We start from the raw sequence: 24631 nt of genomic DNA on the forward strand, positions 1-24631 counted from the left end.
CTTTCACTTCTTTTACGTAGGGTTTTCTTGCTGGATGCATTTGTTGTCTATCTGTTCTTTTACATTCAGTTCAGCTATATCTGGACCTCTAGCTTAAGTTTTGTTTAACAGAGGAGAATTTTTCAGTTCTTTATTCCTGTTTCTTGTCCTGCTTATATGGTGCCTTTTACCCCCCACACTTAGAAGGGTCTATTTAGGTAGTATAGACCCCAGCCGGATTTTCCCAGACCAAACTGGCCTCCTATCAGGAGGAAAGAGTCACCTGTGTCGGTTTTCCCTGAGGGTGAGACCCAGCAGGTTGAAAGACTTTCCTGTGAAGTCTCTGGACTCTGTGTTTCTTATCCTGCCCAGTACGTGCCACTTCTCTGCCTGCAGGTCCCACTAGCATAGGATGATGTGGCGGACTCTCCCAGCTGGGGGTGTGGTGGAGACAGAGGAGTGGTTGTAGGCTGGTTTTAATGGCTTCAAATTAACAAGCCCTGGTGTCTGAATTCCTTGAGGGAGGGATTCCACCTGAGCTGAGCTTCACCGCTCCTCTGGGGAAGGCACAAGTTCCAGACAAGCCCTCTAAGGAGCTTATTTCTGCCTATGCCAGGGGCAGTTGCAGGCTGAGGAGCCCTGTCGCTGTATCCAAAGGCAGTCAAACCTTTGTAGAAACACAACCACAAAAACCTGTGTCCTTCTTTGTTTTTTTTTTTTTTTTTCCCTTTTTCCGCCATCCCTGCCCCCTTGGCACCAGGGCAAAAATGAGCGACCTCACTTTGACCAGGTTCACCTGAGCTGGGGGTCTATTTTTAGTAGTCAGAATTTGTTAATTAATTCCATAATTGGCATTTGGTTGTGCTCAGCCCCTGCTGCTGGTAAAGTCCCTTTCCTTTTCCCTCTGGGAAGCAGCCTGCCGGGGAGGGGCACTGACCTCCGTGGCTTGGGGAACTCATGGTTCTGGGGGTGCTCGCAGTCAGTCCAGCTGGTCCAGACTGGGGTATGCTGTGTGTCCGGTCACTGATGTGGCCCCAGGAGCTGTTCTGTACTGTTTCTGGTTATTTAGTAGTTGTTCTGGAAGACGAACTAAATGTACACATCGTTATGGCGCCATCTTGGCCCCTGTACCAGACTCTTAAATCTGTTCTACAACTAATTGTTAAGCTCTGCTTTGAAATGTATTGCTTTTTTACATATACATTATTTTTCACAAAAAAAGAAAAACCACTTCCCAGGTGATTTTATTCATTTTTAATTATGAAATAATTTAAAACTTACCAGACATCTTGAAAAACAATACAGATATTCTAATGCTAGGATACATCCTCAAGTATATTAAGCAGACAATCAAAAAGTATTGACAAAGTCCCCTGAAGGATGGGAGAAAGAATATGGAACTATTAAACCTTACTATCATGGAATCCCCTGATACTGTGTCAAACTTCCGGGACACCCAAATCAATAGATCATGAGGCATGCTACTGTGAAGCTTATGTAGGTAGGAGAGAAGCTTAGACTACCTATAGGCATGCCTAAGACTTATTTCTGGAGGACCTCTATTGTTGTCCAGATGTGGCCTCAGTCTTTCTAAGCCCAATCCTGCAAGTAAAATCATTACCCTCCCCCCTCTGTGGGACATGACATCCAGGGGTGAAAGACTCCCTGGTGAGGTGGGAGGACTCCCAGGGATGAATCCTGACCTGGCACTGTGGGATCAACAATTGCATCCTGATCAAAAGGGGAAAAAGAAATGTAATTTTAAAAATATCAGTGGCAGAGAGCATTCTAATAGAGTCGAGAGGCTACTCTGGAGGTTGTTCTTATTCAAGCTTCAGGTAGCCCCTGCTACTTATCAAAACCTGCCAATCACAACCATGACCATTCCAGTCAATCCTAAAGAACACCTAGGGCAATATATAAGATTCCACAAGGGTTCCATGCACTAGAGTAACTTTCCAGAAACCTACAACTTTCAGATGGAGCCCTGCTCCAGGTTAAGTTCTGAAACCCAGCCCAACCTCTCCAGAACATCAGATAGTTCCATCTCCCTACCCCATATTAGTGACAGACCCTTCTATTATCAAAAATTTAGAATTGACATAGCCCAAACAACCCCAAAGAGAGATACGGAAAGATCAAAGGTGATGGTGGAATTATACACAGAAGACAGAACTTAACAAATGACTATGAATGCTGAATCATTAAATAGATATCTCTTTTAGTCTCCAGTATTTTAGAGCTGCTAGAAGTAAAAACCTAAAATTGCGAAATTGTAATCCATGTCAAAATCTGAAGTATGTTCTATAACTAATTGTGGTGCTGTGTTTTGAAATTTAAAGCTCATTTGTACATATGTTATTTTTCACAAAAAAAAGAAGGAAAAAAGTTGACTGTGATGATAAAAAAATATTTAAGTCCCCTAGCCTCCTATATTCTGGAACAGCTAAAAAGAAAAATATGAGAGGATCATATGGTAACAGATGACAAAGTCTGGGATCTGTCTACTGTTGCTGAAGAGTACTTTTAAAACCATTGTGTTTTTATTTCTTTGCTTTGTATATATGTTCTACCATACAATAAAAAAAAGTTAAAAAAAAAAATACAGAGCACTCCAATATACTCATAGTGAGATTTAACTACTTTTAACATTTTGTCACATTTGTTAAATCACCATATCAATCTATCTACCTATCTTCTAAACATGTAAGAATAGCTTGTATATACATCATGTTTCTTGATCACTTAATACTCCCAAGTTTCTATCCTAAGAACAAGGAATTCATTTGGTAAACTACCTTCAACGTATTTTATCAAGTTCGAGAAAATTAACGTTAACATATAATATGTATCAGTAACTTCCTTTTGATGTTTTATTCCATTTTAGATCCTATTATTAGAATTATGTATTGCATTTATCATTGTCTTTAAGTCTCTTTATTTTTTTCTTAAAACACAAAATAAAATTTCCCATCAACTGTTCTTAAGCATACTATTCAATGGAATCAATCACATTCACACTGCTGTGCTATTCTCACCAAAACCTTTACCAAAACTTTCCCATCACCCCAAACAGAAATCCTGTACTCATTATGTATTAACTCTCTATTTTTCTTTCTCCCTATCACCCTCCTTCACTGGCAAACTAATCTACTCTGTTTCTATGAATTTGGACACTCTAGTTATTTCATATAAAGAGGAACACACATTTTGTTTCTGGCTTATTTCAATCAACATGATGTCTTCAAAGTTTATCCATGTCATTGCATATGTCAGAACTTGGTTCTTTTTTAAGGCTGAATGATATTCCATTGTAGGTATATACCACATTTTATTTATCCATTCATCTATTAATGGACATTTGGGTTGCTTCTATCTTTTGGCTATGTGAATATTGCTACTATGAACATTGGTGAACAAATATCTGTTCAAGTCTCTGCTTTCATTTTTTCAGAGTATGTACTTAGAAGTGAGATTACCAGGTCATATGGCAGGTCTCTGTTTAACTTTCTGAGGCATTTGAAAAATGTTTTCCAATTAGGAGCATCATTTTATAATTCCCACCAACCATGTACAAAGGTGACTATTTCTCCTCATCTTGCCAGCACTTGTCATTTTCCTTTTTTTTTGTTTTTTTCATAGCACTCTAATAGGCATAAGGTGGGATCTCATTTTGATTTTGATTTGCATGCTCCTAGTGGCTAACGGTGGCGAGCATCTTTTCATGCGCTTATTGACTGTATACCGTTACAGAAATAACTATTCAAGTCACTTGCCTATTTTTAAATTAGTTTGTCTTCTTGCTGTTGGTCAAGTGACATTAATAAGTGATGAATATTTGAGAGCCACTGCTTCAGTCATTAACTGAGTCTACAGTATATAAAACGAGGATTTTGGTGTTGCAGAATTCTGGTCCCTCATAATCTCTGTAATCTCTACTCTACAGAACACATCATAGAAAATACAGATTTTATTTTTCAAGTTAATAAAACTTAGGTTATATTCTATAACCGTGATTAAGACTTCCATATTTTGAATACAAAGTTAGTTCTAGACAGAAATCAAAAAATAAATACATGACAGGTATAATATCAAGGTATATATGAAAATTGCTCACAGTAAACCCAAAAAGTGTGCCTAGATTACATACCATTCTATACTATTCATCAAGGTCATAAGAAGTCTCTTACACCCCATTAATTTCTAAAAATCTGATTGCCTTTAGTTTACCTAATATTTCAAACCTAATATTAGGTCTATCTTTCTTTTCCAATATTTTCCCTGAAATTTCAGACCATCTTTCCTGTATTTTTATGAAAAGAAATGTAACAATTTCAACATAGTCCAATATTATTCTATTTATTCTAATTTGTGAATTTTTATCCTACCTTCTTGGACACAATTTATATGGTCTGACTGTTATTCTTGCCTGTTGCCCACATGTCATCTAGAGGTTGTACATATTGTTTTTTGGGGGTGAGTTTTGTTGTTTGTTAAACCCTAAGTCTCTCTTCCTCTTAGTTAACATGCTTATTTTGCTATACAAAACCCTCAACAATCTCAGAGGTAATGTTCATTTATCTCTTCATTTAGACTTACTTATTCTCATCTGTGAAACTACTTTAGTTAGACTTCATATTTTGGATACCTTGCTGGGGTATAGAATTCTAAGAAAAGAATAATATCTCTTCAAATATTTAGGGAAAAAGAATTACCCCAATGTCTTAAAGCATCCATGCTTGACTATCATACAGCATTTATATTTTCTAATTTCTAATTTTTATTTCTTTTTTCTAGACGACTTCTGGGATTGTCTTTATAACCCCAATATTTTGAAATTTCACAAGAATATGTTTCCTTCATTCTATTTGGTACTCAGAGAATTTTTAAATTTGAAAATTAATATCTTTCTTTACTTTTCATTAAAGATGTCCAGTACTTAATTGATAGCATCTGTATTACGCAATGTTCTAGGTTCAAGAAACGTAATCATTTACAAAAAGAACAAAAAACTTCCTTCATGGGTGCAGTAGTTTGAAATTACTGTGGATCCTAGAAAAGATCATGTTATTAAAACTAATCCATTCCTGTGTGTGTAGATCTCTTGGGGGGAACCTTTTCATGAGGTTATTTTAGTTGAGACAGGCCCTAGGTGGAAGTCTTATAAAAAAGAGATGAAATTCAGAGAAGCTAGGAAAGAAACTAAAAAAGAAAAACATACAGAAGATAAGGGAGACAGATGATAGAGATAAAGAAACAGAAGCTAAGAAAGAAAATCAAAGACAGAGAATTCAGAAGCTGAAAGCAAGGAAACCCAGGAAAAAAGGGAGAGACCAACAATGTACCTTGCCCTCTGAAAGAAGAGTCTAGGTATTTTCTATTGATGCCCTGACTTGGACATTTTCACAGCCTCATAACCGCAAACCTGTAAGTTAATAAAGCCCCATTGTAAATTCCAGCCAATTCTGGTATATTGCAAACAACAACTTAAGCAAACTAAAACAATGGGGTTAACAATTTAGTGAGGAACACAGATGGTATGCAAAATGTTATATGCATATTATAATTAAAAGTGCTTAAGTTAAAAAATGAAATGAAAAAGTAGTAAATGAAATATTGGGGAAGAAGATGTCAAAACTTGGATACAGCAGGTATGGAAGGTCTCACAGAGAAGGTAAATTTTCAATAAGGAGCAGAAGGTAGTGAAGAATCAAGGCATCAGGATAAGGGTGATGGAGCGAAATTATTCTACGCAAGGTAGAAACAAGTGCGAAGGCTATGAGGGAGATGCAAATCTTACAGTTTGGAGGAGTCAAGTAAATCTACAGAGAAAATAGGAGGAGATAACGTCAGAGACATAACAGGAATGAGTATCTGTAGGCTCTAGAGCATCAAAATAAGGACGATGACTTTTAAAGATGGAAAAACAAATGAAGAGTGTGAGTAGAGGAGTGACACAGTTCCACTAATATTTAATAGGATCAGTCTGATTGCTTGTGTCACTTTGAAAGGATTTATATACTGCAGAAAAGCCATGTTTTAATCTTAATCCAACTTGCAGCAGCAGCCGTTTCTTTTAATCCTTATTTAGCACTTTAGGTTGGAGACCTGATTAGATTATATCCATAGAGATGTGGCCCCACCCATTCCAGGTTGGTCTTGATTAGTTCACTGGAAGCATTTTGGAAAGAATTCTTTAGCGTCACAACAGAGAACATGAGAACCAGTAGAACCCACACAGCCAGAGACCTTTGAAGATGAAGAGGAAATATTGTCCACGGGAGAGCTCCATGAAAGAAGCCTGGAGAGAAAGCTAGCAGATGTCACCATGTTTGCCATGTACCCTTCCAATTGAGAGAAAACCCCAGAATGTCATCGGCCTTTCATGAGTGAAGTTTAGTAAACTCTTCTGGATGCCTTAATTTGGATATTTTTACAGACTTGCTTTAATTGGGACATTTTCAGGACCTTAGAACTGTAAACTTGCAACTTAATAAACTCCCCTTTCTAAAAGCCATTCCATTTCTCATATATTGCATTCTGACAGCTAGCAAACTATAATACTGCTCTTTTGAGAAGAGATTGTGGGGGGAAAGGACAAAGCCATGGCAACCAATTAGAAGCTTAATTAATCATCTACAACAGATGGTGATGGTGTAAAGGTAAGTGATCAGTATTGAGTATGGTACAAAGAGTAGTGCACATTTTGAAGATAAAAATGACAGAATATTCTGCAATATGAAGAAAAAGGGGCCAAGAATGAACTGAAGGTCACTGGCCTAAGTAAATGGAAGAATAGAGAGAACAATAATCAAGATGAAGAAAACTTAGAGAAGTCAGTTTCCGTGAGTATCAGTAGTTAAGTTTGGGCCTTAATATGGTTCAGATGTCTGTTAGAAATTTAAGTTGATCAAAAAGGCAGCTGGATATACAGTTCTAGAGACAAGGGAGAAGTCTCATCTAGAGTTACACATTTGGGAGGCATGTGCATATAGATGATATTTAAAATGTTGAGACTTAATGAAATATCTTAGGGAATGCATAGAAAGAAAAGAGAATAGGCCAAAGGACTATTTCCTGAGGTACTCTAATATTCAGAAGAGAGAATCATGAGTAAGAACCTACAGAATAGACTAAGAAATAGCAGTCAAGAAGAAGAGATGTTCCACAATATGGTATAAAGAAGCCAGCAACTCCTGATCATAAAATAATATGTCTTCAACAGTACAGAACTGTAAAACACATTTTTGGGGGGGTTCTAGAAATCGATGCAGAAAACAAATTAAGAAGTGTTTATGTTTGAAAACTTCCTAGAACTTTGGGTAAGGATAATAGACATCTGTGGCCTTCTTCTGGGGTTAGTAAGATTTGAGGCACACCCTCATACCCAACCCTTTCCACAGAAATAGTACTTTAAACACTTAGCTGGCAGTGAAAACCAACAGCATTGTTGCCAGGTGCACAGGATTCAATTAGGGGTGAGGGAAAAACCATTGCTTAGCATTTTAAAAGTGGTAGACTCACCTGTAAAGGAAAAGAAATCTACAATTCCTAGTCCAAGTTTGTAGTCCAAATTGGGGCAAGGACTGGACAAACCAAAAAACTGATGAGAAATACTAGAAATGATCACAGAAGGGAGTCAGGAGATAACTTATTGACCCACCTGAACAACTGCAGACTAATGCACAGAAAGCTTGAAGAAAAACAAAACATAAGGCAGGCTTAAGAAATGGCTGGAAATTTGAAAGCATTCCCAAACCCCTATACATATGGATAGGCAGAAGATGGAAGTCTTAAGGCTCAAGGAGGTAATTAAATGCCTAGATGCCAGCAAAAAATAATGACTCATACTAGGGGAATTGAAGACATGGCCCAGTCAAAGGAACAAGCCAACAATTCAAATGACACACAGCAATTAATTCAGAATGTTTGAACAGATATGGAAAATCTAATCAAAACTCAAATCAATGAATTGAGGGAAGATATACAGAAGGCAAAGGATGAACAAAAACAAGAAATCGAAAGTCTGAAAACACAAATCACAGAATCTATGGGAACAAAAGGCAAAGTAGAAGAGATGAAAAAACAACAGAAACCTATACTGTTAGATTTCAAGAGCAGAAGATAGGGATAGTGAACTGGAGAACAGGACATCTGAAATTTGACAAGCAAAAGGAAATACGGAAAACAATGAAAAAATATGAGCAGGGATTCAGGGAATTGAGTGACAACATGAAGTGCACAAATATACATGTTGTAGGTGTTCCAGAAGGAGAAGGGAAGGGAAAAGGAACAGACAACCTAACGGAGAAAATTATCACTGAAAACTTCCCAAATCTTATGAAAGATTTAAAGTTACAGATCTAAGAACTGCAGTGTACCCCTAACAGAATAGATTCGAATAGACATACTCTAAGACACTTACTAATCAGAATGTCAGGTGTTAAAAATAAAAAATGGAATTTTGAAAGCAGCCAGAGAAAAGCAATCCATCACATACAAGGGAAGCCCAATAGGACTATGTGAAGATTTCTCAGCAAAAACCATGGAGGAAGATGATGGCGTTATAATATATTTAAGATACTAAAAGAGAAAAACTGCTAACCAAGAATTCTATATCCAGCAAAACTACCTTTCAAAAATGAGGGGGAAATGAAAACATTTTCAGGCAAAAACTCACTGACAGAATTTGTGACCAAGAAACCAGCTCTACAAGAAAAACTAAAGGGAGAAGAGTGTAGAAATGAAGACTATCAGTAAAGGTAAAAAGATGAAAATTTATATATGACATATAAAATCCAAAAGGCAAAATGTGGAAGAAAGTACTGCCCTTACAGTAATAACACAAATGATTACACTCCCCAAACAAAAGACATAGAATGGCAGAATATATTAAAAAACAGGACCTATCTATATGCAGTCTACAGGAGACACATCTTAGACCCAAGGATAAATATAGGTTGAAAGTGAAAAGTTGGGAAAAGATATTTTATGCTAACAACAAACAGAAAGGAGCAGGAGTTGCAGTACTAACATCCAACAAATTAGACTTCAAATGCAAAACAACTAAAGGAGACAAAGAAAGACACTATGTATTAATAAAAGGAACAAATCAACAAGAAGACATAAAACCAAAAAATATGCACCGAGCCAGAGTGCTCCAAAATACATGAGGCAAGCACTGAAAAGAGAAATAGACACATCTACCATAATAGTTGGAGACTTCAATTTCCCACTCACATCAATGGACAGAACATCTAAGAGAGGATTAATAAAGAAACAGAGAATTGAATACAATAAACAAACTAGATTTAGAGACATTTATAGAACATTACATCCCAAACAGCAGGATACACGTTTTTCTCAAGGGCACATGGATTATTCTCAAGAATAGACCATATGCTGGGTCATAAAGCAAGTCTCAATAAATTTAAAAAGACTGAACTCATACAAAACACATTCTCAGTTAATAAAGGAATGAAGTTGGAAATTAGTAATAGGCAGAGGGCCAGAATTTTCAAAAATATATGGAGGTGCAACAACACACTCTTAAGAAACCAGTGGGTCAAGGAAGAAATTACAAGAGAAATCAGTAAATATCTCGGGGCAAATGAAAATGAAAACACAACATATCAAAATTTATGGATGCAGCAAAGGCAGTGCTAAGAGGGAAATTTATTGTCCTAAATGCCTATATCTAAAAAGAAGAGGAAAAATCAAGGAATTAACTGCTCACTTAGATGAACTAGAGAAAGAATAGCAAATTAACCCCAAAGAAAGCAAAAGAAAAGAAATAACAAAGATTAGAGCATAAATAAATTAAATTGAGAAATAGAGCAGAAATAAATGAAATTGAGAACATGAAAACAATAAAAAAAATCAACAAAACCAGAAGTTGGTTGTGCGAGAAAATCAGTAAGATTAATGGACCTTTGGCAAGGCTGAAAAAAAGAAGAGAGAGGATGCAAATAAATAACATGAAAAAGGAAGAGGAGACATAACTAATGACCCTGCAGAAATAAAGGAGATAATGACAGGATACTATAAACAGTTTTATGCTAATAAAATAGACAATGTAGATGAAATGGACAACTTCCTAGAAAAGCACGAACAACCAACACTGACTGGAGAAGAAACAGGCAACCTCAACAAACCTATCACAAATAAAGAAATTCAATTAGTCATTAAGAGGCTCCCCAAGAAGAAAAGTCCAGGACCAAATGGCTTCACTCGTGAATTCTATCAAACATTGAAGAAAGAATTAGTAGCATTCCTGCACAAAATCTTCAAAAAAACTGAAGAGGAGGGAAGGTTACCTAACTCATTGTATGAAGGCAACATCACACTCGTATCAAAGGCAGACAAAAATACTACAAGAAAAGAAAATTACAGACCAATCTCTCTAATGATTATAAATGCAAAAATTTGCAACAATATTCTTGCAAATTGAATCCAGCAGCACATTAAAAGAATTATATACCATGACCAAGGAAGATTCATCCCACATACGCAAGGATGGTTCAACATTAAGAAAATCAATTAATGTAATACACCATATCAACAAATTAAAGCAGAAAAACCACATGATCATCTCAATTGATGCAGAAAAGGCATCTGACAAAATTCAACATCCTTCCATGTTGAAAGCACTTGAATAGATAACAATAGAAGGGAACTTCATCAACATGATAAAAGGAATATATGAAAACCCCACAGCAACCATCATCCTCAATGGGGAAAAACTGAAAACTTTCCCCTGAGATCAGGAACAGAACAAGGATGTTCACTGTCACCATTGCTATTCAACACTGTTTTGGAAGTTCTAGCCAGAGCAATTAGACAAGAAAAAGAAATACAAGGCATCAAAATTGGAAAGGAAGATGTAAATCTCTGTTTGCAGATGATATGATACTATATGTTTAAAACTCTGAAAAATCCACAGCAAAACTACTAGAGCTAATAAATGAATACAGCAAAGTGGCTAGCTTCAAGGTCAACACTCAGAAATCTGTAGTGTTCTATACACTAGTAATGAACAATCTGAAGGGGAAATCAAGAAAAAAATTCCATTTACAATTGCAACCAAAGAATAGTTAAATTTAGAAATAAACATAACTAAGGATACAAAAGACTTATACAAAGAAAACTACAAGAATTGCTAAAAGAAATCACAGAAGACCTAAATAAACAGAAGGGGATACCGTGTTTATGTATCAGAAGACTGAATATAGTTAAAACGACAATTCTACCTAAATTGATTTCTAGATCCAATGCAATACCAGTTAAAATCCCAAACACTTACTTTTCAGAAATAGGGTGCCCCAAATAGCTAAAAATATCCTGAGAAAGAAAAATGATGCCAGAGGTCTTACACTACCTGACTTTAAGGCCTGTTATGAAGCCTACACTGGTCAAAACAGCATAGCACTGGCATAAAGATAGATATACAGAACAATGGAATCGAACAGAGTATTCAGATATAGACCCTCTCAACTATGGACAATTGCTCTTTGATAAGGAAATCAAGCCAAATCACCTGGGACAGAACAGTGTCTTCAATAAATGATCCTGGAGAACTGGATATCCACATACAAAAGAATGAAAGATGATCCATATCTCACACCTTATAAAAAATTAACTTAAAATGGATCAAAGACCTAAAGATTAGATCTAAGACCATAAAACTTTTAGAAGAATATGCAGTGAAATATCTTAAAAATCTTATAATAGGAAGCAGTTTCCTAGATCTTACATCCAAAGCACGAGAACTGAAGAAAGAAATAGATAAATGGGAACTCCTCAAAATTTAACACTTTTGTGTAACAAAGAACTGTGTCTAGAAAGTAAAAAGATAGCCTATACAATGGGAGACAATATTTTGAAATGATATATCAGATAAGAGTCTAGTATCCAGAATATACAAAGAGATTGTTCAAACTCAGCAACAAAAAGACAAACAACCCAATTACGAAATGGGAAAAAAACATGAACACTTTCCAGAAGAGGAAATACAAATGGCAAACAGGCACATGAAAAGATGCTCAATTTCACTGGCTATTAGGGAAATGCAAATCAAAACCACAATGAGATAGCTTCTCACACCCACCAGAATGGCCAATATCAATAAAACAGAAAATGACAAGTGCTAGAGAGGATGTGCAGAAACAGGCCCACTTATCCACTGTTGGTGGGAATATAAAATGGTACAACCTCTCTGGAAGACAGTTTGGCAATTCCTCAGGAAGCAAAATATAGATCTGCGATATGACCTGGCAATACCATTGCTAGGTATCTATTCAGAGGACATGAGAGCAAGAACACAAACGGACATTTCACATCACTGTTTATAGCAGCACTATGTACAATTGCCAAGAGATGGAAACAGCCCAGATGTCCATCAACAGACGAGTGGCTAAGAAAGCTGTGGTATATATATATACGATGGAATGTTACACAGATGTAAGACAGAACAAAGTCATGAAGCATGTAACAACATGGATGAACTTTGAGGACATTATGCTGAGTAAGATTAGCGAGAAACAAAAGGACAAATACTGTAGGGTTTCACTGATATGAACTAACATTAATGAATGAACTTGGAAAATTCCAGTTAAGAACAGAGGTCATCAAGTGATAGAAATAGGGAAATGTTGGGTAATTGGAGCTGAAGTGATACAAATTATGCAAGAGGACTGATTGTAAAAATTCAGAAATGGATAGCACAATACTACCTAATTGTAGCATAATAATGTTAGTACCCTGAATGAAGCTGAATGTGAGAAGGAAAGAGGGAGTAGAGCTGGGGGCACAAATGAAATCAGGAGGAAAGATAAGAGGATAAAGACTGAGATGGTATCATCTAGGAATGCCTAGAGTATACAATGATAGTGACTAAATGTACAAATTAAAATGTTTTTGCATGAGGAAGAACAAAGCAATGTCAATACTGAAGGGTGCTGAAAACAGACAGTCATTCATACTTTAAAACTTAAATGTGTGAGACTAAACAAAAAATGTTTATTTGGTACAAAATTTATATTTTGACTAGTGCATTTCCTAATATAAGTTACATGGACAGATTAATTGAACACCATAAGTACATGGAAACTTGAAAAGAGCATGAGATTTTGCAGGTTTGTCTAGAGTGATGCCCCGATAAATCCCCGAGTGATTTTAATATTGAATAAAAACGCATTTGCAAAGTCCCCTTCGGGGAATGGCAAGAAACTGGGAAAATTTAACTTCGGCATTTGGAGAATTCCTGATATTCTCCAAAGCAATGGGGACAGTCAAATCAATAGGCCAAGCCCTCAATCTTGGGGTTTGTTCCTATGAAAATTATCTCTGCAAAGGATAGACTAAGCCTACTTAAAATTAGGCCTAAGCATCACCCCCAGAGAACCTTTTTTGTTGCTCAGATGTGGCCTATATCTTTCTCAGTCAACACAGCAAGCAAACTTACCATCCTCGCTGTCTCTATGCAGGACATGACTCCCAGGGGTGTAAACCTCCCTGGCAATGTGGGACAGAAATCCTAGAATGAACTGCAACTCAGCATCAAGGGATTGAGAAAACCTTGTTGACCAAAAGGAAGAAGAGAGAAATGAGACAAAATAAAGTGTCAGTGCTCAGAGATTTCAAACAGAGTCGAGAGGTTATCTTGGAGGTTACTCTTATCATTTTATAGTTATCCCTCTTTTAGTTTAAGGTGTATTAAAGAGGCTACAGGGAAGTGCCTGAACCTGTAGAGTTGTATTCCAGTAGCCATATTTCTTGGAGATGAATGTATACTGATATAGCTTTTGCAATGTGACCATGTGATTGTGGAAACCTTGTGTCTGATGCTCCTTGTAACTATGATATTGACAGATGAGTAAAAAATATGGATTAAAAATGAATAAATAATAGGGGGAACAAATATTAAAATAAATTGAGTAGACTGAAATACTAGTGAACAAAGAAAGGGACTGGTAAGGGGTATAGAAAAAAAGTAGGGAACAAAGGTTAAAATCTATTGAGTAGATAGAAATACTAGTGGTCAATGAGGGGAAAGGGTAAGGCACATGGTATGTGTGAGCTTTCTCTTTTTTCTTTTTATTTCTTTTCCTAGAGTGATGCAAATGTTCTAAAACATGATCATGGTGATGAATATACTACTATGTGATATTGTGAGCCACTGATTGTACACCATACACAGAATGTCTGTATGTTAAGAATGTTTGTGTTTGTATGTTGTTTTTGGTTTGATAATACAAAATAAATTAAATTAAAAAAAATAAGACTAAGAACACTTAGCAGAAACATCAGTGGTTGTACAATGTATAAGAAAAGGAACATAAAACAAAACCAAGCTACTATAATGCATTATATGTCCAGTTTTCAACCAAAAATTACTAGACATACAAATAAAAAGGAAAAAAGCAGTCAATAAAAACTGACTTTGAGTGGGCCCAGATATTTGAATTTAGAAGACAAAGATGTCAATGGATCTATCATAAATATGTTGAAAGAACAGAAGAAAAAAATGTTCAAAAAATTAAAGGAAAACTTGATGACTATTATTCGAATAGGAAATCTCAATAAAAATATGGGAACTATAAGAAGCAACCAAACTGAAGTAATCAAATTGAAAAGTATAATAATTAAAGTAAAAAATTAATATAAGACCTTGTGGCAGGGAGAGTTTTAAAATGGTACCCCAAGATTTCCCAACCCTCCCTTGAATACATTTATCCTACATGATTCCCACAGCTGTGAATATAATGGATTTTATATGGTGCAGTTGACCTTAAGACAGGGAGATTAAATAAGTGGGCATGACCTAATCATATGTGTACTTTAGAAACAGTGTTTTCTCTCTCTTGTAGCAGGAAAAGTCAGAGATTTAAAGTATGAGAAAGAATCAACATTCCATTGTGGCTTGAAGATGGAGTGAACCAAATGGCAAGAAATATGGATATCCTTTAGGTTCTGACACTGACACTTGCAGACAGCTAGCAAAGAAATGGGAGCCCCATTCTTATAATCACAAGGAACTGAATTCTGCAAAGAACAAGAAAAAGAATGTAAGTAGACTTTTCGCTAAAGCATCCAGATGAGAACTCATCCCAGCCAAAACACATATTTCAGACTTCTGAAAACAGGTACACCAGGCCAGGCTTCTGGCCTACAGAAACGTGAACTGATAAGCAGGTTTCGTTTTAAGCCATTAAGTTTGTGGTAATTTGGTATGCAGCAGCAGAAAACTAATACCAGGATCAAGAGTATATTTGTAAAGAATAGTGAACTTGAAGATAGAACAAAAGGTATTATACTATTTAAAGAATAGAGAGAAAATGACTAAAGAAAAATGTATAGAAACTTAAGGGATTGTGTGTGCAAATATAAAACATTCCAACATTCATATAATGGAAGTCCTGAAAGAGTATGAGAGAAAGGGGAAGGAAGAATATATGAAAAGAACAATGGTTTAAAACTTCCCAAATATAATTAAGAAACATTTACTTAGTGATCCAAGAAGCTCAGTGAACTCCTGCAGGATAAACACAAAGAGAATCAAACCTAGATACATCAGAGGCAAACTTCTAAAAGACAAAGACAAGGAAGCAACGTAAAGGCAGCAAGAGAAAAATAACCTGTCATAAAACAGGGAACACTACTAGTAATAAGAGCTGACATGCATAAGAAACAATAAAGGACAGAAAACAATGAAATGACATTCAAGAAATAGAAAGAAAAACAGCATCTACCAAGAATTGTATGTCTAGCAAAAGTGCCTTTTAAAAATGATGAAACAAAGATATTCCAAGAAAAACAAATAGGTGCAAGAATTTGTTATTTATATATCGGTCCTACAATAAATATTATGTAGTCCTTTGGACTGAACAGAAATGACACCAAACATCAACCTGTATTCACATGCATTAAGAGTACTAGAAATGGCAAATGTGGACAAAAGAAAAGACTGTATGCATGCATGCATACATATTTGTTTTTCTCCTTTTTGCTTCTTTTAACTTCCTTAAAAATAAAATATTTAAAAGTCAATAACTATAATACTGCATTTTATATATGTGTATATAAATTTTATATATGTGTATATCACAAAGTGTAGGGAGTGAAATGGGTCTATACTGGAACAAAATTTTCATATTTTATGGAATTAAGTCAACATTAACCTGAAAGAGACTGGGATTATGTTAAGGATGCATGTTGTAACTTCTAGAGTAACACTGAGAAAAACCTTTTAAAAAAATTTTTTTAAAAGAAGCTGAAAATAGAAGAACTAAAAAGGTACAGGCAAAAAAGAACTTGTTTAACACAAAAGACAGAAGTGAGAAAGGAACAGAAGCATCACCTTTCTGATATTCTTTCCAAATTCTATAACCTCAGTCTAAACATGAGATAACATCAGATAAACCCAAACTGAGGAACATGCAACAAAATACTTGGTCAGTACACAAAAGTGTGAAGGTATTGAAAGACAAAGAAAAAAGGAGAAACTGTTACAGATTGGCAGAGACACAACAACTAAATACCGTGTGATATGTGGTATTGAAAGAAAAAAAGATGACAAGTTAAGAACTGGGAGATAACACTTTCAAATCTTATATTTAATAAAGGACTTAAAACTATAATATATAATGAACTCTTAAGAAGACGACAAACAACTGAATGAAAAAATGGGCAAGATATTTGAATAAACAATTGACCAAAGAAGATGTATGAATGGCGAAGGAACACAAAAAAAGTGTTCAACATCATTAGTTATTAAAGAAATGTAAATCAAAATCATAATGAAATACCACCACACACTCATCAGAATGGCTATAATAAAAAAGACTGATATTAAGTGTCAGTGAGGATGTAGAGAAACTTGAACCCTCATACATTGCCCATGAAAATGTAAAATGGCACAGCCACTTAGGTAAAGTCTTTGACAGTTTCTTAAAAAGTTCATCATGCACTTACAATATGGCCCAGTAAACTCACTGTTAAGTATTCATGCAAGAGAAACAAAAACATGTCCACAGAAAGACTTGCATGTGAACATTACTAATAGCATTTTTCATAACACCCTCAAATTAGAAACAGTGTAATGGCCATCAGCTGGTGAATGGTTAAACAAAATGTGGGTAGTGGGTCGTACAATGAAATGCTACTCTACTACTCAGAAACCCAAAGGAACAAACTATCATTTCATGCAACAACACAAATAAACCTGAGAACTGTTAATGCTAAATGAAAGAAGCCAGATGCAAAAGACTACATAATATCTGATTTTATTTATTTAAAATTCCCAGAAAAGGAAAACTAGGGAGAAAAAGTTTATCAATGGTTACCTGAGTCTGGGAATAAGAGCAAGGATTACAGCAAACAGGCACAAACTTTTAACAGTGAAGGAAATGTTCCAACACTGAACGATTCTACAATCACAAACATTTAATAAAACTTTTCACACCATAAACTTAGATGTTAATATATCAATATGCAAATTATTTCACAATAAAACTGTTTTTTAAAAAAATTTAAGAAGCAATCAGAAAGGTAAGAAAACCAAGAAAGTGCAATATCCTGAAAGCAGAGAAGTGTTTGAAGAATAGGATCAACAATACCAAATGATGCTGATAGTTTCAACAAAATAAGAAATGAGTAATGAACATTGGAATTAGGCACATAGAGACCATTAGTAGTCTTGATCAGGACAATTTTGATAGAGTGGGTAGTGTGAAATTTTAAGAGAATGAGCTGAAGAAAGAAAGGAGGAAGAGAAAGTGAAGACAGCAAGCATAGGTAGTTCTTAACAAAATTTTGCAATAAAAAAGAAGAAAACAGAGTGACATAGGTGGAGGGGAAAGTGGGGTTAAGGATAGTTGTTTTTGTTTTTTTTACTTTTTTTTTTATTGTGAAAAATAATATACATACAAAAAAGCAATAAATTCCCAAGGACATTTTAACAAGAAGCTATACAAAAGATTTTAAAATTTGGTACAATTTGGTGCCTCTAGTCTCCTCATGGGTGCTGCCAGCTGCAGGGCCACACAGGGATGTTTCCCAAGCTAGATGCTGAGTCAGGATGGAGTGGAGGGGCAGTCCACTTCCTTAGACCCATACTTCCCTACACACTGCCACCCATCCCTGGAGAAGTCACAGCCAAACAAACTCAACCCATTCTTTCCATCCCAGCTTCCCCACTTCTCTCATCCAGAACCTCCCTATGAAATGCAGGCCTTCCCCAATCACTGTCACCCCAGAAATGCAGTTCCAGTCATTTTCTCTGTTCCCTTTCATGTTATTCCACAAAGGAGGGGTGAATCCAGATTCTTAGCACAATACCCAATTCTCATTTTGTAAATATTCTCAACTTTCTCTGCTATTCAACACTATATTTTTTTCTAAATTATCTTTTGTTTCCAAAATAATATGTTTCTTCTGGTGGCAGTTTTTCTCTTTCAGGCTGCTTATTTCCTTACTAGGATGAATGATCACTGGTGTTTCATTTATATTAAGAATGAAGGAATGGATTTATAATTATTGCTAATATGCTGAGTTTCTCTCTTTTGGGTCTGTAGTTCTGTTTCACTTTTAGCCTTTTCCCTAAATGGAAAACCTGGCTGAGCTGTATGTGAGTTCAGATTTAGAACTGGCAGACTCTGCTTTAGGGTACCTGTGCAGGTAGGAAGCTGTTAGTCCCAGAAAGCTCTCATAGTTTGACTAAAAATGATTCTGCTCTAGGGTACCAATACCCACATTATCAACTCTAGTTCTAAGTTTTTTCAATTATTTTGGAGAATACCACTTTCAATCATGACAGCTCTTTTGAGCTGGGGTGCAGGGAACAGAAGAAGCATACAGACAGAAACAACAACCTGTTTCACAAGAAATATATTCATTCCTCTTTTATATTCTCTTGCTCTGTCCTTGCTGGCTGGGGGCCAGAAGTCTCTAGAGGATTCCAAAAGAAAAAGCAGCTGCTACCTCAACTGAATTCTCTCCTATTATGCCTCAAGACTAGAACTTCCTCCCATCAATTTCAGCTATCAGCATCTTTCCAGAAATTTGTTGAACTTTTTCATATGTAAATGTACATCCTATTCTTTTCACTATTACAGGTTTTGTTTTTAAATATACACCTTTTGAGAATATTATAATGAGGATTTAAGAGGGAAGGTGACAGTGGTTATCTATTCTGCCATTTTGGACAAGAAGTCACATTCTTTTTGTGGTACTATAATAAATTCAACTTAGAAAGCCCATATATCTAGTTATTAAAGCACATTTGGAAACTCTAGGGCACTCAAAAAAAAAAAAAACAAATAAACTGTTATTTTATGTGCCACCTGGGGAGGAAACAGGTTTTGATACCCAAAATCTGTATGCTAAATTACACAGACAAAATAAACAGTTGAATTTGTTTAAGATATTTGTGTTTTTTCAGAGTTCTTATTGTTAACCAGAACCTCAGATCTATTGGACTTGAGCAAGATTTAAAAGAGTGAATGAAGAAAGCATGCAGATAGACCAGTTAGATAAGAACTGGGCATCATGATTATGAAATTGGCATTTTTTGTTTTTAACAAAGATTTTCCAGGCTCTGTAATGCACACCAATTCTTGGCAACTATTTGTTGCCATCTAAAAAATGATGACATTTTTGTGAAGAGCCATACATTTACTGTGAAAAAATCTCAACAAATATTTATGAAGAAATTTCATTCAATCAGTTTGTAGTTCAGTCTCCATGGAAAGAAATAAAAAATGTTTCAAGTTGAACAGTATTTGGGAAAGAGCAAGACATTCACTGTAACACACACCATTAGCAATCATGTGTAAAACACAAATAAGAAATCGAAATAAAGAAGATTTTTGTACCAACTGCCAATGTTCCCATAAAAACATACAAGTGATCACACGAATGATAATTAATAGCAATAAGAAGGAATTAATGGCATTAGCTTCAAAAGAGTAAGTATGCAGGAGGATGAAGGACTAATGACGTGCAAGTTGCAACCGAGTGTTGGAAGAATGCCAATACCACCTGTTAACTATAATATACTTGACATATGCACTAAAGAAATTACCAAAACTACATGGAAAACTTAAAAAGTGGGAAAAAAGTACTCAAAATTATATGTAAAATGTTTGCATATATATAAACATATGCATAAATAACAACTAACTGTGACAGATATATTTCCTAAACATGGCTGCACCAATATCACTCATTACACATGATTTTCTCTCAATGAAGCACTACCAACAAAAATGCTGCACCAATATCACTCAACAGACACGAACTTCATGCAAAGTAGCACTGGCGAATATCCCAATGAGAGGTAAAGTCTCCTTCAACCCTTTGTGAAATTAGGCAAATTTAACATATGATATAAAAGATGATACAACATCTACTTAGTGCTCTTGGGATGTTTGCTCTTAGAATTCTGTAACCAAACCATGACAAAATGAAGACTTCATGAAGGAGTCAAAATCCTCAGCAGAGATCCCAGCCAAGAACTTGCGGCAACCACACCTATGAGTAAGAAAGTCTTCAAGACGATTGTATACCCTGCCATCGTCTGACTAACTGCATGAGAAACCCTGAGTGAGAACTTCTTAACTCAAGCTTGTTCAACTCCTAGAACCATGATAGATAATAATACCATATTATATATTTTCAGAGCTAGAATTAAGCTACTAAGCTTTGGGACAATTTATTGTGCAACAGTAAGTACTCAGAATAATGATCAAGGAGTACCTAATTTGTGCCAGGCATTGTACCAAGTGCTTTACAAGTATCATTTCATTTCTTCTACATGATTATTTAATGAGTAGGTATTATTATTTACATTTTAAAATGGGCAAAATGAGTTGAAGAGAGGTTAAACAAGACAGCAAATTATACAACTGACACTTAAACTAAAATCTCCCTTATTCCAAAGTTGCTTGTTTTTTTTTTTTTGCATTAAAATTTTCCATGTTAATAATACCTCATCTCAAGCAATCACAACTGAGCCTAGGCCTTTGACAATGCAGAAAGGAATCACCAGGGGAGAGTGTCAAGATGGCAGCTTAGTGAGGTATGGGATTTAGTTCGTCCTCCAGAACAAGTGCTAAATAACGAGGAACACTACAGAAAACTGCTGGGGTCACGTCACTGACCGGACACACCGTATACCCCATTCTGGATCAGCTGTACCAGATGTGAGTCCAGCCAGAACCGTGAGTGCCCCAAGATACGGTGGCCAGCGCCCCTCCCCCACAGGCTGTTAACCAGAGGGGAAAAGGAAAGGGACGTTACTAGTAGCAGAGGCTGAGTACAACTAAGCTCCAATTGCGGAGTTAATTCACAAATTCTGACTACTAAAAATAGGCCCCCAGCTCAGCTGAACCTCATTAAAGTGGAGGTTGCTGATTTTTGCCACAGGATCGAGGGAGCAAGGCTGACAGAAAAAAGAAACTGAGGTTTTTTGGACCAGATAGCACATAATACTGGAAAGGGTCTGGGCCCTGAAGGAAAGGAGGGGGCACATCAGATCTGAAGGTATACAAAGCAACATACCAACTTATGCTCTTGATTGGCAAACCTGAGGAACGGGGGTCTTGCTCTGAAAAGGAATTTTCTCTTTCTTTTTTGTGGCTGTGTTTCTAAAAAGGCTTGATCTGCCTTGGATAGAGCAGAGGGTTTCTCAGGCTGCAAATGCCCGAGACACAGGCAGAAATAAGCTTCTTTCAGAACTTGTCTGGAGCCTGTGCCTTCCCCAGGAGAGGGGAGGGGCCCAGCTAAGATGGAGTCCCTCCCTCAAGGAATTCAGACCCCAGGGTTTGGAAATTTAAAGCAATAAAAGCCAGCCTACAACCTCTCCTCTGTTTCCACCACGCCCCCAGCAGGGAGAGTCTGTTGAAGTTAAAGGTACCACATCACCTTATGCTGGTGGGACCCTCAGGCAGACAAGCGCCACATACTGGGCAGAATAGGAAAAACACAGAGTCCAGAGATTTCATAGGAAAGTCTTTCAACCTCCTGGGTCTCACCCTCAGGGAAAACTGATGCAGGTGACACTTTCCTCCTGACAGGAAGCCAGTTATATTATCTAAGTACACCCTCCTAAGGGTGGGGTGGGAAAGGCACCATACAGGTAGGGCAAGAAAGAAGAAAACAAAAATTGAAAAAGTCTGCGCTGTTAAACAAAACCTAAGCTAGTGGTCCAGAATTAGCTGAACTGAATGTCAAAAAACAGACTTAAAAAAGTCACATAGCAAGAAAACCTTAGGTAAAAGAAGTGACAACAATCTCCAGAATAAACTAATTAAGGTAATTAAATGCCTAGACACCAGCAAAGAATAACAAATCACACTAGGAAAACTGAAGATATAGCCCAGTCAGAGGAACAAACCAACAATTCAAATGAGATACAGGAGTTGAAACAATTAATACAGAATGTTGAACAGACATGGAAAACCTGATCAAAAACCAAATCAATGAATGGAGGGAGGATATAAAGAAGGCAAGGAATGAACAAAAAGAAGAAATCGAAAGTCTGAAAAAACAAATAACAGAACTTATGGGAATGAAAGGCACAGTAGAATAGATGAAAAAACAATGGAAACCTACAATGTCAGATTTCAAGAGGCATAAGATAGGATTAATGAACTGGAAGACGGGACATATGAAATCTGACAAGCAAAAGAAAATATAGGGAAAAGAATGGAAAAATATGAGCAGGGACTCAGGGAACTAAATGAGAACATGAAGGACATGAGTATACAAGATGTGGGTGTAAAAGCACATGAGTATACATGATGTGGGTGTCCCAAAAAGAGAAGAGAAGGGAAAAGGAGGAGAAAAACTAATGGAGGAAATTATCACTGAAAATTCCCCAACTCTCATGTAAGATTTAAAATTACAGATCCAAAAAGTGCAGCACACCCCAAACAGAATAGATTCAAATAGACGTACTCCAAGACACTAATCAGAATGTCAGGGGTCAAAGAGAAAGAGAAACTCCTGAAAGCAACAATAGAAAACCAATCCATCACATACAAGGGAAACCCAATAAGACAATGCATAAATTTCTCAGCAAAAACCATGGAGGCGAGAAGACAGTAGGATGATATATTTAATTACTAAAAGAGAAAAAGTGCTAGCCAAGAATTCTATATCCAGCAAAACAGTCCTTCAAAAATGAGGAAGAAATCAAAACATTTTCAGACAAAAAATTACTGAGAGAATTTGTGACCAAGAGACCGGCTCTGCAAGAAATACTTAAGGGAGCACTACAGACAGGTATGAAAAGACAGGAGAGAGAGAGAGGTGTGGAGGACAGTGTAGAAACAAAGACTATCACTAAAGGTAAAAAGAAGAAAAATTACGTATGACATACAAAATCCAAAAGAGAAAATGGCAGAAGAAAGTACTACTCATACACTAATAACACTAAATGTTAATGAATTAAACTCCCCAATCAAAGGACACAGACTGGCAGAACTGATTGAAAAACAGGACCCATTATCTGCTATCTACAGGAAAAACATCTTAGACCCATGGATAAACATAGGTTGAAAGTGAAAAGTTGGGAAAACAATCAGAAAAGAGCAAGAGTAGCTATACTAATATCCAACAAATTAGACTTAAAATGTAAAACAGTTAAAAGAGAAAAAGAAGGTCACTATGAATTAATAAAAGGAACAAATCAACAAGAAGACATAACAATCATAAATATTTATGCACCAAGCCAGACTGTTCCAAATTACATGAGGCAAACACTGAAAAGAGAAATAGAAACATCTACCATAATGGACACATCAATTCCACATTCTCATCAATGGACAGAACATCTAGACAGAGACTCAATAAAGAAACACAGAATTTGAATAATACAATAAATAAGCTAGACTTAACAGACATTTATAGAACATTACACCCCTCAACAGCAGGACACACCTTCTTCTCAAGTGCTCATGGATGGTCTATTCTCAAGAATAGACCATATGCTGGGTCACAAAGCAAGTCTAAATAAATTTTAAAAGACTGAAACCATACAAAACACTTTCTCAAATCATAAAGGAATGAAGCTGGAAATCAATAGAAGGCGCAGTGCCAGAAAATTCACAAATATGTGGAGGCTCAATAATGTGCTTGTAAACAATCAGTGGGTCAAGTAAGAAATTACAATAGATATCAGTAAATATCTCGAGGTAAATGAAAATGAAAACACAACGTATAAAAACTTAGGGGCTGCTTTACTGCAGCAAAGGCAGTACAAAGAGGGAAATCTCTTGCCCTAAATGCCTAGATCAAAAAAGAAGAAAGGGCAAAAATCAAGAAATTAATTGTCCACTTGGAAGAACTAGAGAAAGAACAGCAAACTAACCCCAAAACAAGCAAAAGGAAAGAAATAATGAAGATTAGAGCAGAAATAAATGAAATTGAGAACATGAAAACAATTGAGAAAATCAACAAAACCAGAAGTCGGTTCTATGAGAAAATCAATAAGACTGATGGACTCTTGGTGAGGTTGAAAAAAAGAAGAGAGAGGATGCAAATAAATAAGATCAGAAATGGAAGAGGAGACATAACCACTGACGCAACAGAAATAAAGGAAGTAATGACAGGATACTATGAACAATTTTATGCTAATAAGCTCAACAATGTA

At 36.1% G+C, this 24631-nt stretch overlaps 1 protein-coding gene across 9 annotated transcripts in view; it reads right to left on the minus strand.

Moving 5' to 3' along the window:
• Positions 1–24631, minus strand: part of ZRANB3 (zinc finger RANBP2-type containing 3) — a 382105-nt gene that overhangs the window by 260250 nt on the left and 97224 nt on the right. The window contains exon 1 of one of the 9 annotated variants that reach the window (XM_077153668.1): positions 13442–13812. The exons of the other annotated variants lie outside the window; for them this stretch is intronic. The gene's annotated coding sequence lies outside the window, so the exon portion shown is untranslated. Of the gene's footprint in view, positions 1–13441; positions 13813–24631 lie in introns of those variants that run through there. 9 annotated transcript variants of the gene reach the window in all.

The sequence above is a fragment of the Tamandua tetradactyla genome, chromosome 3 (assembly GCF_023851605.1).
Source record: "Tamandua tetradactyla isolate mTamTet1 chromosome 3, mTamTet1.pri, whole genome shotgun sequence".
Lineage (NCBI taxonomy): Eukaryota > Metazoa > Chordata > Mammalia > Pilosa > Myrmecophagidae > Tamandua > Tamandua tetradactyla.